A 16290-nucleotide genomic window follows, 5' to 3' on the forward strand; every position below is an offset into this window, starting at 1 on the left:
ACGCTAAAAACAGTGTCACAACAAACAATCATCACTGTGATGTTGCTCCGGTAGTAGGAGAAAACACACGATTTACATACATTTCCATACTAATAAAGGTTAAACTAACTTCAGAGGTTACGTTTGATTTTTCTTTCTACAGAACCGACACAGCTGACCTCCTGAACTGATCACTCTTATGTATGAGGATACGAACACACTAGGCACAATCGCATATGCGGTTCCCATAGCACATAATGGAAAAGGCACAGTGTTAGACTGGGAGGTGGAAAAACTGAAGAAATCCACCTGCTGGCCAAGCAGCAGTAACCCTGTGTTATCACTCCCAATAGAAATCTGCAGAAAGTCTTCACTGTAAGCAGCAACACCTGATTACAGCTGCTTGGCCAGCAAGTGGATTTCCTCAGCTTTTCCAGCTCCCAGTCCGACACTGAAAACGCATATGCGATTCTGTCTAGTGTGTTCCTACCCTGAGACTTCTACACAGCTCATTAAAAAGCTTGTGGCTGTTAGAAGTCTTGTCAGGTGAAAGAGAACTAGTAAAGTGATTCCTTTTCCTCTCCACAGCCCTGCTGGGACACGAGGAGCTGTCAGATTTTTATGACACAAAGCGCACTGAGGATTTTATTTTGCTGCTACAGAGTGCAGAACTTATTTATTTTTTCTTGGGGTTCCTGTAAAATAAATATGTAGCAACATTTTTGTTGTTTACTAAAATACATGTTTTTATCAATATCAGGAAATATGAATTATCACAAATAAAGGTGTCTTTACGACTCTCCCTAGCGACGTGGGCGGTAAATGATGTATAGCAGATTCTTGTTTTATTGCTGCCTGCTAAAGGTTAGATAGCTTCCTGGTGAGAATAAGTTGCCCAGAATGGAGAATCGCCTTCTGTCATGTTTTAGGGCCTGTACACACTGCTGCGTTTGCGCTGCATTTTTAAAATCGCAAGGTCTTTTGAAAAATCATGAAAGACCTGATGACCTGCACACAGTGGTGCGATGCGTTTTTAGAAAACGCAATCACGGTGACTGCTGTGCTTTTTAAGTGCTGCATTTGAAAAAACGCATGTTTTTAGGTGAACAAGCAAAATCGCAAGCACATCAGAAAGAGCACAAAAATCGCAAGTAGAAATTTTCAGTGTGTTCAGGCCCATAGACCTCTTTACTGCGGCAGTGTTTATCTGGTTGTAACACTTTCCAGAACTACCAGTAGGGGGCAATAGAGAATATGTTTTAATTAGGGATGATTAATGAGATGCAAATAATTTCTAGTTGAGGCAGGACTGTGCAAATATATGCAGCTTGAAAATGGACTAATCAAATTTTACCTCAGCAGGAGTTGGTTGGTTCATGTTCAAGCTAGGCCTGAACGATTTTAGGAAAAGATTGAATTGCACGATTTTTGTCAGAAATTGCGATTTTGATTCTGTACACGATTTTTGCTGTACAACGATGGATCAGATCGCTCCGGCCATCCAGTCACTCTCTACCTGGCGGGGGACAGTCTGTGACAACTACTATTACTGCATGCCCCTCTCTGTCTGTCCCATGAGTGCTGCTGGTTGGGCTGCCATCAGAATTTTCTGGGCCCCATACTTGCCAAAATTACAGGGCCCCCCTCACGCCAAATAATCTGATAGGTAGATTGTGTGGGGGCAGAGCCACGGTATGTGGGGTAGAGTCAAAGCAACTTGCCTGTCGCCCATAACTCCCTGCCCCCCCCCCCCCCCCCCGCATTGATGTGTGTTCACCAATCACACAGCAGGTAAGAGGGAGATGACCACACAACTCCTGTTATGCCACGGTAGAATAATTGCCAGCAGAGACTCGAGTAGCACTGCCACTGTTTGGGCCCCAGACCCTTCCTGGGCCCCATACTACTGTCCCTCTTGTACCCCCCTGATGGCTGCCCTGGTACATGGGGAGTCACTGCTGTCATGTCACACAGTACTGAGCAGTGTATAGATAGGAAGTCAGCTAGATATATGTAGAGGTAGGGGAATATGATTATATATTCCCCTACCTCTACATATATCTAGCTGACTTCCTATCTATACACTGCCCAGTACTGTGTAACATGACAGCAGTGACTCCCCATGTAACCTATCAGTGCCCAGGGGAGATGATGAGTGCAATAGTTGTGTGAAGAAGCCAGTGGTTGTGTGGTAGTAGAAGCTGTCCAGCCAGCAGCAGCAAGGTGACATTTTCAGTCGGTCACTGTCATTCCCCAACCAGCAGCACACATGGGACAGGCAGAGAGGGGCATGCAGTAATAGTAGTTGTCGCAGACTGTCCCCCGCCAGGTAGAGAGCGGACAGAAGTTTTAGTTAATTACTGTGGTAATGGCTCCCCTGGGCAGCGCCGTGTCTCTGGCTCTTTTCGTCTTCCCCATTCACCAGCCTGGCTGTCATCCTGAGAGGGGGGGGGGGGGGTATGGTCCTCCTCTCCAGCACCTACAGGGGAATGTTTCTGTTTTGTTTACACACTGAGGAGGGAGCAGAGCAATGTACCAGCGGCAGAGAAAAACGCAGCTCTGACGATCTCAAGATCGTCTTACCCTTGATCTCGATTTTCGGGTTTAAAACCGAAAATCTTTCAGCCCTAGTTCAAGCTGCATAAATTATAAGTTGAAAGGATCCGCACCGTCTTAAAATTAGTATTTATTCAAAGCTCTTCAGAAACTGACAAAGGCATAACATCAGTGTGTGCCGGGTCACCACTGATGCACGGCGCACTGACGTTATGCCTTTGTCAGTTTTTAAAGAGCTTTGAATAAATACTAATTTTAAGACGGTGCGGATCCTTTCAACTTATACACTGAATCCCTGTGACTCCAGGAGTGATCACGGCACGTCAACATCCATAGGTGTGGTTGTCACTGGACTAATTTCCAAACTGTATTAATTTGCATACAAAATGTACATAATGCTGCATCAACTCGAAATTATTTGCATCTCATTGAACACCCTGAACTGGGAGGACAGCACTCTCTCAGACTTCCAGGTTACCGAAAGGATGTAGTGTATTAATACTTTCATACTATACAGTCAATTTGAATGCTTTACAAGCCCCCCAACTGTCCCGAATTCTGCGGGACTGTCTCATTTTGGGGGGGCTCTACCGCTATGGCCCCTTTGTGTCCTGGCCGGCAATGGGCAGAGAGGGGGGAAAAATGATCAAGGTGCTAGCCGCCAATGTGAGATGCGGGATGCCGGCATCACATACAATACTCCGTCCCTCCGAATGTGCCCGTCCCCCTGTTTGCAGAGTAAAGTGCGCAGTGGAGCGGGCTGTCATCTTACCATTGATCCTTGCGTACCGGCATCTGGCTTCACTCTGCTTCCTGTGACATCACAGGAAGCAGAGAAGAGCCAGATGCCGGTATGCAAGGATCAATGGTAAGATGACCGCCCGCTCCGCACTTTACTCTGCAAACAGGGGGACACAGGGAGGGGGGCACATTCGGAGGGAGGGAGTATTGTATGTGATGCTGGCATCCCGCATCTCACATTGGCGGCTGGCGCCTCGATATTTTTTTTATCACCTCCCTACCCACGGGCAGGGTTTATTTACTATGAATTAAAGATTATTAATTAAAAACATTTTTTTTTCATAAAAAATATTTATGGTATGCAAGACTAAGGGTGTGTTGGGGTGTGTGGTTAGGGGTGTGGCCTAAGTGTCCCGGTTTCTGTTTCCAAAATGTTGTGAGGTATGGCTTCATGTTGTAGATGTTGCTGTGATTGGAGGACAGGTGCCTATAGACTTTCTCGCTGAGTCACCTCAACCATACTAGCTCCAAGAAATCCCTCACAGTGGTGAAAATCAGCCCCCCTCCCCCGCTTCCACTCAAAACCACAATGGAAGGTTCTTAGATGCCAAGGCTGCCCTGTCTGTAAGAAGTGGGAGGGGCATGATATACCCACCGCTCGAGGCTTCCAGTGGGATTTGACCCACTGTCAACATGGTCTCCATGACTGGCTGCTGATTGGTGGAGGAAGGCATTATGGGATAGACCACTGGACTCTCCAGATATTCATCAAACATCAATGCAATTTCTGGAATAGAATGAGCAACATTTGTAATAAAACTGAATCCGAATTGAAACAGAACTGCTACTTATAAACTATACTATAAACAATACAATACTAATAACATAAGCAGGGAGAGTAGCGTTCAGCCATATACACCAAACTATATACCGTTGGCATGGTTTCCAAAGACTTATGAATGCTGCATACTCAAGTGTAAAGATAAAACGCAATGGCATTCAGTTACTACATGACTTGTATGGTAAAAGCATCCGTAACAGGATTTGGTGCTAATCTACTTTAGGGGACCCAGCAGGAAACATCATAGGGAACAGTTCTCCAATCACAGCATCCTCTACACAGCACAAAGTGTTGTGACTTTACAAATAGTGTGGGCGTGGTTTACTACAACCTATTGTACCTAGCAGTACGAGAGAGTGTTGTCCACCCAATAATGTAAGCTTAATGTCCATATAAGGTTTTTATTGCTGGGTCCCCTAAAGTAGACTAGTGCCCAGAATTTTACAGGAGTCGAGTAGATACTTTAAAGCGGTATCGTCACCATAAAAATCAAATTTCAACAGCAACTGGTCTGAGTGTATTAAGTGATAAAGATGCTAATCCTGCATTCAAAACTTTCAAAACTTTTTCTGCTGTTATGATTTGGAGTTATCACATACTTAAAGAGACTCCATAACAAAAATTGCATCCTGTTTTTTATCATCCTACAAGTTCCAAAAGCTATTCTAATGTGTTCTGGCTTACTGCAGCATGTTCTACTATCACAGTCTCTGTAATAAATCAATGAATCTTTCCCCTGTCAGACTTGTCGGCCTGTGTCTGGAAGGCTGCCAAGTTCTTCAGTGTTGTGGTTCTGCTATGAACTCCCCCTTCCAGGCCCCTCTATGCACACTGCCTGTGTATCTTTTAGATTAGGGCAGCTTCTCTCTTCTCTCTTATCTTTTACAAGCTGGATAAATCGTCCTCTGAGCTGGCTGGGCTTTCACATACTGAAGAATTACAGACAAGGGCAAAGCTGTTTGCAGGAGAAAAACGAGCAGCCTGAAACTTCAGTGCATGAGAACTGCAGGGGGAAAGAAACACACAATGATCTCTTGAGATTCAAAAGGAAGGGTGTATACAGCCTGCTTGTGTATGAATGTATTTTCTATGTGTGGACATACTGTACATCAACCTACTTCCTATTTTGGTGGCCATTTTGTTTGTTTATAAACAAACTTTTTAAAACTGTTTTTAACCACTTTTAATGCGGCGGGGAGCGGCGAAATTGTGACAGAGGGTAATAGGAGATGTCCCCTTACGCACTGGTATGTTTACTTTTGTGCGATTTTAACAATACAGATTCTCTTTAAGGAACACTGGCCCTTTAGTAGTCTTGTTAAAATATTGCATGCTGGGGGTTCTTATCTATAATCTATTCCTCCTCTTCCCTTTATTTCCCTGCCAGCTTCTTATCTGAAACCTAATCCCCTACTCACATGTGTTTACAAGCAAGGCTGAGGTGACTCAGCGATTGGAGGAGACAAGAAAAAAGTAAAGGGCAGAAATGACATCACCAGTTAGCCTTAACTGTGGGCAAAAGACATGGCCCCCACCAGGAACAGAATTCTTGTAATTTACTATATAACAATCACTGAAATCAAAACGTGGACAGTACAATACATGTGTTATGTAAGTAGATCAAGTATTTATCTACTTATATATGTGTTTTTTTCCCTGGCATAGTATGGCTGATCCTACCGCTTTAAAGAGAGCCCGAGGTGGGCTCAAAAAAATGAATATAAAAGTAGGCTACCTGATCCACGGGGCTGAGCGGATCAGGTAGCCGCAAAAAACACCGCTCCCCGCCGCTCCCGTGGGCCGCAATGGCCCACTTTCACTTCTGTGACCTATAGGTCACAATGCTGCACTGAGAGACTGTGTGTCTCTACTAGCATGCAGGGAGGCAGGGGAGCGTCAGGGGGCGCGGCCAGGGAGAGAGAGCTGCCCAATGGCAGCTCAGGAAATCCTGCAGGAATGCCCCTGGCGGATGTTTTGAACAGGGAATTCCTCTCCCCTGTGTTTACCACCAAGTTATTGTCAAATCTTAAATAAACTCGGCGGGCTATAGTGCGGCATGGGAGGGGCAGAGAGTGGCGGATGGGGTACACAGAGCCATGTCATTAAGCAGACAACATGCCTCTGTGTCCCATATGACCCCCGAAGATCCACCTCGGGTTCTCTTTAAGGCTCTCTCTGGCTGCTAGTTAATAAATTGACAACTGCTAAGTTCGATAGGCTCATTTTTGCATGTTAGGGGATTTTAAAGGGCAACTGAAGTGAGAGGGATATTACAGCTGCCATTTTTTTTCCTTTTAAGCAATACCAGTTTCCTGGCTATCCTGCTAATCCTCTGCCTCTTATACTTTTAGCCATAGACCCTGAACAAGCATGCAGCAGATCAGGTGTTTCTGACATTATTGTCAGATCTGACAGGATTACTTACCTGGGCTTCCTCCAGCCCCATGAGGTGCATGGGAGGTCCCTCGCTGTCCTCTTCAGGCGCTCAGTTCTGCCGCTATCTCACCCAGTAATCTGCCCAGCTGTGCTGTTCTGCGAATGCAGGGACAAATGAGAAGGAAAGAGGGACAGAGGGAGCTATGAAGTTACTTGTTATAGTTAGTTTTTCATCTCAGATCCGCTTTAAGCATGGGATGGTAGTTTTAGGCACAGAATACGGTAGGTCAGGCATGGGATGGGTGGAGGGTAGTTTTAGGCACAGAATAGGGTAGGTTAGGCATAAGATGGGTAGAGGGTAATTTTAGGCACAGAATAGGGTAGTTTAGGCCAGGGCTGTGGAGTCGGGGCAATTTTAAGCACCCAGAGTCGGAGTTTCATAAACTGAGGAGTCGGAGTCAGAGGATTTTTTTACAAATGCCACAGCCGTTAGGAGTCGGAGCAATTTTGGGTACCCGGAGTCGGGGTTTCATAAACTGAGGAGTCTGAGTCGGAAGATTTTTGTACCGACTCCACAGCCCTGGTTTAGGCATTGGTAGGGTGGAGGGTAGTTTTAGGCACAGGGTAAGTTAGGCATGGGTCGGGTGGATGGTAGTTGTAGGCACAGAATAGGGTAGTTTAGGCATTGGTAGGGTGGATAGTAGTTTTAGGCACAAGATAGGGTAAGTCAGGCATGTGATGGGTGGAGGGTAGTTTTTAGGCAAAGGATAGGGTAAGTTAATGCTAGACAGAAAGGTTGAAAGGTCCATGTGAAGTGGAGAAACTCTGATGAAGTTGCAAATCTTTTCACTATAGGTAGTATTGTATGCAATCTGACAGAATGTTCACCCCATAGGAGTAGAATGGTAGACATAGCAAATTCTGACAAAGTAGCATTTTATTTTCCCCACACCTTCTTCCTTCATCATCAAATGACCTCTGACTGGCTCGGCCCTGTCTCTCTGTACCTCAACCCCACAACCCACATTCTTCCAGCACGATGGGGGAGGAACCAGCTAGGCCACATCCCCTGCCTACCAGGAAGTGTTCCGTGGGAAGTTGGAACAGGCATTGGCCTGGACAGCTCTGTGTGACGTGCTGCAGCGGCGCAGACAGCAGGGAAGGACCTCGGTTGGCAGTGTGACATCACTTCTGTGCGGCGGGCAGATGGAAGGACCACTGGCTGCGCTGCACAGCCGGAGAAACGAAACCTGACCAGGAGCAACCCGACCGAACCGGTACTGCTGCGTAATACACTCCTCCTCCCCCCCTTTACTGCAGCATAATAACCATTGGCACACACTACTGAGGAGTAACTGCCCCCCTCCTGTGTGCAGGGGTAAAAAACCTCGGTGTTTCAACAACGCTTTTATTTTACATATATTCTCACACGCTATAAAAAGCAGCAGTTACTCATTGGGTCCAGATTTCATATGAGGCAATATACATACAATATGTTCCTTGGCTATTCTCACCCCACCCACTTTGGGGAATAAGATTACTGCACCCTCTATCAATTGCACCCCCCCCCCCCCCACTACTGAGTAATAATTAACCCAACTCTTAAAAATCCCACAGTCCCCACTGCAATACCTTGACATTGCCATAGCAGGGGGACCAAGAAGCGAATTTGAACCAGTACAGGTGCTGCAAGTCTTGGGAGGCAAGGCTTAATGCTAATGCATACAAATCCACAGCGCTTGGTACTCAAATCGGCATCTGCAGTCCCCCCACAGTGCTCAAAAGTATATTTCCACAGTGACCATCACCAGAAATAAATCGAGAAAGGTCACTTATCCATCCAAGAATCACATAAACATTTATTAGAAGCTGAATCTATATCACATATACAATGACTTCCAGGGTCCTTTTGACAGGGACCCTTAGTAGTTAAAAGCATATAGTGTACCCAGTACACATTTAAAATCCAAAAAACGATCTCATATAAGTTGCCCAGTCTCCAGTTCCTGGAGAGACTGGGCAACTTATATGAGATCGTTTTTTGGATTTTAAATGTGTACTGGGTTACACTATATGCTTTTAACTACTAAGGGTCCCTGTCAAAAGGACCCTGGAAGTCATTGTATATGTGATATAGATTCAGCTTCTAATAAATGTTTATGTGATTCTTGGATGGAGAAGTGACCTTTCTCGATTTATTTCTGGTGATGGTCACTGTGGAAATATACTTTTGAGCACTGTGGGGGGACTGCAGATGCCGATTTGAGTACCAAGCGCTGTGGATTTGTATGCATTTTTCTTGGAACCGATTGTGGATGTGGTTGATCCTGAGCAGCTGGTGGAACATACACATGAGATAAAGTTTGGATCAGCGCCTGTATATACTACAAAATACAAGGCTTAATGCTAGGTACACACAATACAATTTTCTGGCAGATTTACCTGCCAGATTGACTATTTTGAACAGGTCCGATCTGATTTCCGATCGATTTTCCAAACTATGTTCCATAGAAGTGATCGGAAAGAGAGATCTGTTGACTGTCCATTCACCGCAGGCTGATTCCCAATTGTTTTTAGCATGAAATCTTTTGGAAATTGGCCTTGTGAGTGACTCCACATCCGCTGCCTCACCGCTATCCCCCCAGTGTAAAATGTTCTCGCTCAGTATACTTTGCCCGTCTGTCGCTAGCTTTGGGTTCTTTCCACATACACGCACCCCACGTGGTAGCAGGCGTGGGGCGCGTGTGCGACATGACACGCCTGCTCACGTTACGCCGGTAACCATGTGGGGCGCCCAAAATTGGTTGATCGGGCATACTCTTGCTACACTGGCTTTCATCCGTTCCTTTTCTTATAATTGAATTGGATGGTCGATAACAGGTTGCTAGACTTTCTGCTGCCTGAAGCAAGCATTGTAAGGATGCCCCCCCCCCCCCCCCCTGCTCCATTCTGTGCTCCCCTGGCTGTCACTGCTCATCCTTCCTTTAACAGACCCACAGCTAAGCATGTCAGTAGTTCTGGGGCTTACCTCTTTCAGCATCAAGTCCCTGATGCACTCCAGTTACTAGGTCTCATCTGCTTTCCTCTCAGTCCAAAGTCACACAACATAATCAGACCACCTTTTATCCTCTTACGACCACTCCATGCCAATTGGCGTGAACGCATCGGCTCCCCAGGACCACCTAACGCCAATTGGTATAAAGTCCTGGGGGCGGAGATTACAGGGGATCGCACGCACTGAGGCGTGCACATCCCTGCTTAAAAAAAAAATCAACTGAAAATGAATACATAGTTACATATTTTACATAGTTATTTGGGTTGAAAAAAGACATACGTCCTTTGAGTTCAACCAGAGAACAAAGTACAACACCAGCCTGCTCCCTCACATATCCCAGTTGATCCAGATGAAGGTGAAAAACCCTTACAAGGCATGGTCCAATTAGCCCCAAAAGGGAAAAAAATTCCAGATGGCAATCAGATAAAATCCCTGGATCAACATCATTAGGCATTACCTAGTAATTGTAGCCGTGGATGTCTTTCAACGCAAGGAAAGCATCTAAGCCTCCTTTAAATGCAGGTATAGACTTTGCCATAACTACTTCTTTTGGCAATGCATTCCACATCTTAATCACTCTTACTGTAAATAACCCTTTCCTAAATAAATGGCTAAAACGTTTTTCCTCCATGCCCAGACCATGTCCTCTAGTCCTTTGAGAAGGCCTAGGGACAAAAAGCTAATCCGCCAAGCTTTTATATTGCCCTCTGATGTATTTATACATGTTAATTAGATCCCCTCTAAAGGTAGCCATACGCTGGTCGATTTGCCATCAGATTCGACCAACAGATAGTTCCCTCTCTGATCGAATCTGACCAGAGAGGGATCGTATGGCTGCCTTTACTGCAGACAGGTTGTAAATCGATTTCAGCATGAAACCGATCACAATCTGTGGTGGTGCTGCCTCCCCCACATACATTACCTGCTCCGGCCGGCGCGTGTCCCCGCTGTCACCGATGTCTTCTTCTCTGGGTTCCGCGGTCCGGCTGGCTTCACTTCTTTCTGTCCGGGAAAGTTTAAACAGTAGAGAGCGCTCTACTGTTTAAACTTCCTGCCAGGACAGGAAGTGAAGCCAGCCGGACCGGAACGCGGAACCCAGCAGAGAAGACAGCGGGGACACGCGCCGGCCGGAGCAGGTAATGTATTACCGCTGTATTGCGTCGGTCGTCGGGCATTCGAAAGCCGCTATCAACGCACTCCTGACCCGCCGGCGATCGAGAAAAATCTTCCGCACGGAGAGCTCCACGGGAATCGAAGGGAACGATTGATTTCGGATGGAAATCAATCGTTTGCGCAACGATTTCACAGCAAATTCGATCACAGTGATCGAATCTGCTGTATATCGGCGGGAAAATTGTTAAGTGTATGGGCCCCTTTAGGCGTCTTTTCTCTAGACTAAATAAACCCAGTTTATCTAACCTTTCTTGGTAAGTGAGACCTTCCATCCCACGTATCAATTTTGTTGCTCAGCTCTGCACCTGCTCTAAAACTGCAATATTTTTCCTGTAATGTGGTGCCCAGAACTGAATTCCATATTCCAGATGTGGCCTTACTAGAGAGTTAAACGGGCAATATTATGCTAGCAGCTCGAGTTTTTATTTCCCTTTTGAATGTATCCCAAAGTTTGATTCTCTTTAGCTGCAGCGGCATTGAATACGATTAATTAACTTGTTTTCGATGAGTACTCCGAAGTCCTTCTCCAAGTTTGATGTCCCCAACTGTATTCCATTTATTTTGTATGGTGCTAGATCATTGGTACGACCAAAATGCATGACTTTACATTTTTCATGATTGAATTTCATCTGCCATTTATGTGCCCATATAGCCATCTTATTCAGATCCTCTTGCAATATGTCACTATAAATAAAACAAAACGAACATAGCAGCAGCGATCATATGCCACCAACAGAAAGGTCTATTGGTGGCAAGAAAAAGGACAAAATTAATTTGTGTACTAAGTGTTATGGCTCTGCAGCAAGCTTTTAAAGCTGCAGAGCCCTGAATTGTAAAATATAGCCTGGTCACTAGGGGGTGTAAGCCTACGGTCCTTAAAGTGGATCCGAGATTAACTTTTACACATTGCATAATTGTGTTCCTTTCCTATTGTTTATAGGGCATTCCTCAAGCCAAATACTTTTTGTTTTTGTCTTAATACTCTAATTCCCTATAAACTAAACAAGCCACGCCCACAGGTTTTCAGAGAGCCAAGGCACTTTCAGACAGTAGCAAGGGCTCATGGGAGCTCAGTCTGGGCAGGAGGAGGGGGAGGTATTACTAGCCAGAGATTTCAGAGGCAAAGTGGAGGAGGGGTGGATTAGGTTTTTTTGCTCAAGATGCAGATAAGCCTGCTTCTGTGTAATGTTTACAAACAACATGGCTGCTGTCATTGTATCACAGGAAGAAATAATCATATTCTATTAAAGCTGTTTGTAACTCCAGCGATCGCTGGCAGCAGAGTTACATCTTTCCCTACTATCCATGGCAGCCTGGAGGGGGAATAGTAATTAACACCACCTAGCGGTTGTGCACGGCTAACGGAAAAGTACCTCTTATCTAAAGTTTAGATAGTTTAGGAAGTCATACAGGCTTTGTTTGGAGTGGACCAGAGGGGGATTGTGACTGTAGAGAGGGGGCCCCTTTGAGTTGTAGTTAAACCTCTATACGCACTGCATAGAAACACCCACGTTTCACATACACACATTGCACATACTCACACAGGATAGCATGCATGCTTTCCTCAGGCATGTACACAGCAATAAGGAGCAGCTTACCTCCAGCAAGAAAACTAGATTAGCCAGAACGCACATGGATAGAAGGAGTGAGTGATCAAGGAAAGCAGCAGGAGAGCTCTGTGGTCTGTAAAACCCTGTACACACACACACACACACCAAATGAAACTGCAGAGAATCCAGACTATGTACGGCAGCCCCCTGGTATGCCCCCAATCACTCGGCCAGCAGTCTTTCCTGGCAGGTCACTTTGACAGAGTGATAGCTCCTCCCACTTGGCCAACCTGCGATACAACGTTACTCCCTGCACCGGGAGTATTATGCAGTAGTCTAGTTTAGGGGAACCAGCAGGAAACCTCATAGAGAAATTCAGCTAAGGATGATTGGGTGAACAGCATCCTTGTGATTGATTGGTGGACAGCACCCCTCAAACTGCTAGGTTTCAGAAAGGTGTAGAGTGTTCTTCCCAGGCTCTTTTAGCTGGCTCCACCCAGCTGATTTTGGTGTGCATCGGGCTGTCATCGGCTCGCCACCTATGCTGTAAGCAGAGTTGCGCTGGCCCTGCACTCCCTCCTCGCACCCCCACCCTAGCTACTTTTTCATGCCACCTGGCTATAAAGAAATTCTGGGTAAGAACAGTGGTGTAGTAATAATACACCCACACTATTCGGCCACTCACATTGCTTCATGCTGTAGAGAACTGTGATTAGAGAACTGTTCCCTGTTCCTGTTGAGGTCCCTAAAAGCAGTGTTCTCCTCAGGCTCTTTTAGCCGGGTGCTCCACCCGCTTGTTTTGGTGAGCAACCGGCTGTCAGCGGCTCACCACCTCCTATGCTGTGAGCAGAGTTGTGCACAGAAGCACCAGCCCTGCATTCTCTCATCTCACCCCACCCAGCTACTTTTTCATGCCACCCGGCTACTTTTTCATGCCACCCAGCTGGAAATAATTTCTGGGGAGAACACAGCTAAAGTATAAGTCTTGGTTTTGGTACAGAATATACAAATATTGTATTGCTTTTGATTCAGTTTGTTACTAAAAAGAATACACAAGACATAGCATTTAACCCTAAAACAACTTAAAATCTATTCTACTACTTACCATGTTTAAAATGTTACCACATATGTCTTGTGCAGTGTTTCTAATACTTTCCCAAGTTTGATCATAATTCTGAAAATTAATTTTTATGTTTGATTTATTTGTCCCTACCTATTTCTTATGTGATGTGGGTCCTAGGTTTAAAACACATCAAAATGTATTCTACAACTCCTCCCGGTTACTTAAAATGATACCACATGGGCCTCATTTAATATCAAACTAGTGGTGCACTCTCCACAACTACACTGGACGTGTATACATGTCCAGTAAGGCTTAACCACTAAAGGACCGGGGCTGTTCTTTCAGATCTGCGCTGCGTGGGCTCTCCAGCCCGCAGCGCAGATCGTGTGCACGGCAGGATGATCAGACTTCCCTCCCCCCCTCCCCCCCCCCCTGCTGGGGGGGGTCTGATCACCGCCGCTCCGTGTGGCCGAGCGGGGGGGGGGGCTCTTCAAGGCGCTCCTCCGCAGCGTTTTCCGCGCTCCCTCCTTCCCCTTACCTCCCTCTTCCTTATTAGGCTGCACAGGACGGATATCCATCCTGCGCCATGTAGGATAGGCTTCAGCCTATCAAATGACGGCAATCCCCGGCCAATCAGAGGCCGGGGATCGCCGATCTGCCTAATGCAGCAGCGCCGTATTGATGTAAACAGCGGGGATTTCTTCCCCGCGTGTTTACATTAGGCGTGCGAGCCACGATCGGCGGCTCGCACACTGTTCACGGAGACAGTCTCCGTGAACTGACATGGACGTTTCCATGTAATAACCACTTAAACCCGCCGCCGCCGCCTATCGGCGTTAGGCGGTCCTTAAAGGATACCCGAGGTGACATAATGAGATAGATATGTGTATGTACAGTGCTTAGCACAAAAATAACTATGCTGTGTTCCTTTTTTTTTTTTTCTTCTGCCTGAAAGAGTTAAATATCAGGGATGTCAGTGGCTCACTCAGTTCTGACTCAGACAGGAAGTGACTAAAGTGTGGCTCTTGTTGATACAGGAAAATTGTATACTTACCTTCCGGTAATTTTCCTTTCCTGGAATAGAAGATGGCGGCATACTGATGGGTTAGCTCCGCCCCTGACCCCCATTGGACAGATCATTTTATAAATTCAAAGAGCCCGCCCCCCCCGCCATTCTCATGAAAATCAGTCCTCGAATGGACGAGAGGGTGGGTTCGTATGCCGCCATCTTCTATTCCAGGAAAGGAAAATTACCGGAAGGTAAGTATACAATTTTCCTGTTTCCTGGAAAGAAATGGCGGCATACTGATGGGATCTACAAAATCAGACAGAGAGGGAGGGTAAATGCAAAAACAAACATAATTTATTTCTTTACAACAGACAAAACTGATTCACCAAACTTTAAGGTAGTGAGAGCTGCAGGGTCAACATGGTAGTGCTTGAGAAAAGTATGCGATGATGACCAACTGGCCGCTTTACAAATGGTGTCCAATGAAACCTTTGTAAAAGATGCCCACGAGGCTGCCATGCCCCTAGTGGAATGTGCGTGGATCTCGGAAGGTACTGGCAGGCCCCTTGCTTTGTAACACAACTGTATTAGCTTAACTAGCCAGTTCGCTATTGTCCTGGAAGTAACTGCACTACCTTTGTTTGGACCCTGAATGTTTATAAACAAGCGATCTGATGATCTGAAGGTGCTTGTACTGCTCATATAGGCCTTTATGCTTCTACCCACATCCAGTGGATGACACTGTTCGTCTGAGATGAACGTGGGTAAAGTTAATTCCTGATTTATGTGGAAAGCCGATGCCACCTTAGGTATATGCTGAAGTACAGGCCTGAGAACAACTCTATCAGGATAAAACTGAAGAAAATTGTCTGAACAGCCTAGAGCTTGTAGATCTGATACTCTCTTTGCTGAGGCAATTGCCACCAGAAACACAGTTTTTAGTGTCGTATTCCACAGGGACGCTGATTCTACTGGATGAAACGGTGGATTGGACAAAACTTCTAGGACCACACATAGATCCCACTGTGGGAAAAACGGTTTTCTAGGGGGTCTCAGTTTTTGTACTGCTTGTATGAACTGGATGATTAATGGATTCAAAGCCCATTTATGACTCGTCAAGGCCGAAAGTGCTGAGACTTGAACCTTTATGGCAGAAAGGCTTAACTGGAGATCAACTCCTGTTTGAAGGAAGGCTAGAATGTCCTGTACTACTTTGGGAGCAAGAAAGTCAAATTTCTTTTCAGACGCAAAGTTTGCAAATTTCCCCCATATTCTATGATATGTGGAGTTTGTGGAAATCTTCCTGGCCTTTAGTAAAGTAGACGTGACTTCTTCAGAGCAACCTAATGCTAGAAACTTTTGCCTCTCAACCTCCAGGCCGTCAAATTGAGATTGTTGACGTTTGGATATAACAGCTGTCCTTGACAAAGAAGGTTTGGGACCTGGGGCAGTCTGAGTGGATCCTCCAGACTCAACTCTGATAGGAGAGTGAACCAAGGTCTCCGCGGCCAGAATGGCGCAATAAGAATGATCGAGCATGACTCTAGTATCAGTCTTTGTAATATTCTCAAGATTAGTGGAAAAGGTGGAAACGCATACCCCAGCTTGAAGTTCCACTGAGCTGTTAGGCAGTCTGTCGCCTCTGCTGTCGGCTGGTAATATCGGGATAAGTATCTTGGTAACTTCGAGTTCTCTGTCGAAGCACACAGGTCCACCTGTGGAAGACCCCACTTCTGTACAATCAAGTTGAATATGTCGTTGTTGAGACACCATTCGTTGGGATCGGCAAACTGTCTGCTCAGGCGATCTGCTAGTATATTCTGAGGCCCTGGGAGATAAATTGCTGTCAGATGATTCAGATGTTTCTGTGCCCAAGACATTATGTGAACTGATTCCTGAAGAAGTGCTCGACTCCTCGTCCCTCCCTGCCTTCTTATGTAAGCTACT

The 16290-nt window shown here is 45.8% G+C and overlaps 2 protein-coding genes across 8 annotated transcripts in view; one reads left to right on the forward strand and one right to left on the reverse strand.

Annotated features, from left to right (window-relative positions):
• LOC137504365 (uncharacterized) overlaps nt 1-7631 on the reverse strand; it is a 73341-nt gene extending 65710 nt beyond the window's left edge. For 4 of the 7 annotated variants that reach the window (XM_068232686.1, XM_068232688.1, XM_068232683.1 and 1 more), the window contains exons 1-2: nt 7446-7539; nt 3932-4063 (exon numbers count right to left, since the gene is read on the reverse strand). The gene's annotated coding sequence lies outside the window, so the exon portion shown is untranslated. Of the gene's footprint in view, nt 1-3931; nt 4064-7445; nt 7544-7570 lie in introns of those variants that run through there. The other 3 variants (XM_068232685.1, XM_068232690.1, XM_068232689.1) reach the window with 3 other exon arrangements.
• Nucleotides 7632-7662: 31 nt separating this feature from the next.
• The window catches only part of CMTR1 (cap methyltransferase 1), a 96220-nt gene continuing 87592 nt past the window's right edge, over nt 7663-16290 (forward strand). The window contains exon 1 of the mRNA XM_068232681.1: nt 7663-7770. The gene's annotated coding sequence lies outside the window, so the exon portion shown is untranslated. The remainder of the gene's footprint in view (nt 7771-16290) is intronic.

This window comes from Hyperolius riggenbachi, chromosome 4 (genome assembly GCF_040937935.1).
Source record: "Hyperolius riggenbachi isolate aHypRig1 chromosome 4, aHypRig1.pri, whole genome shotgun sequence".
NCBI classification, from domain to species: domain Eukaryota; kingdom Metazoa; phylum Chordata; class Amphibia; order Anura; family Hyperoliidae; genus Hyperolius; species Hyperolius riggenbachi.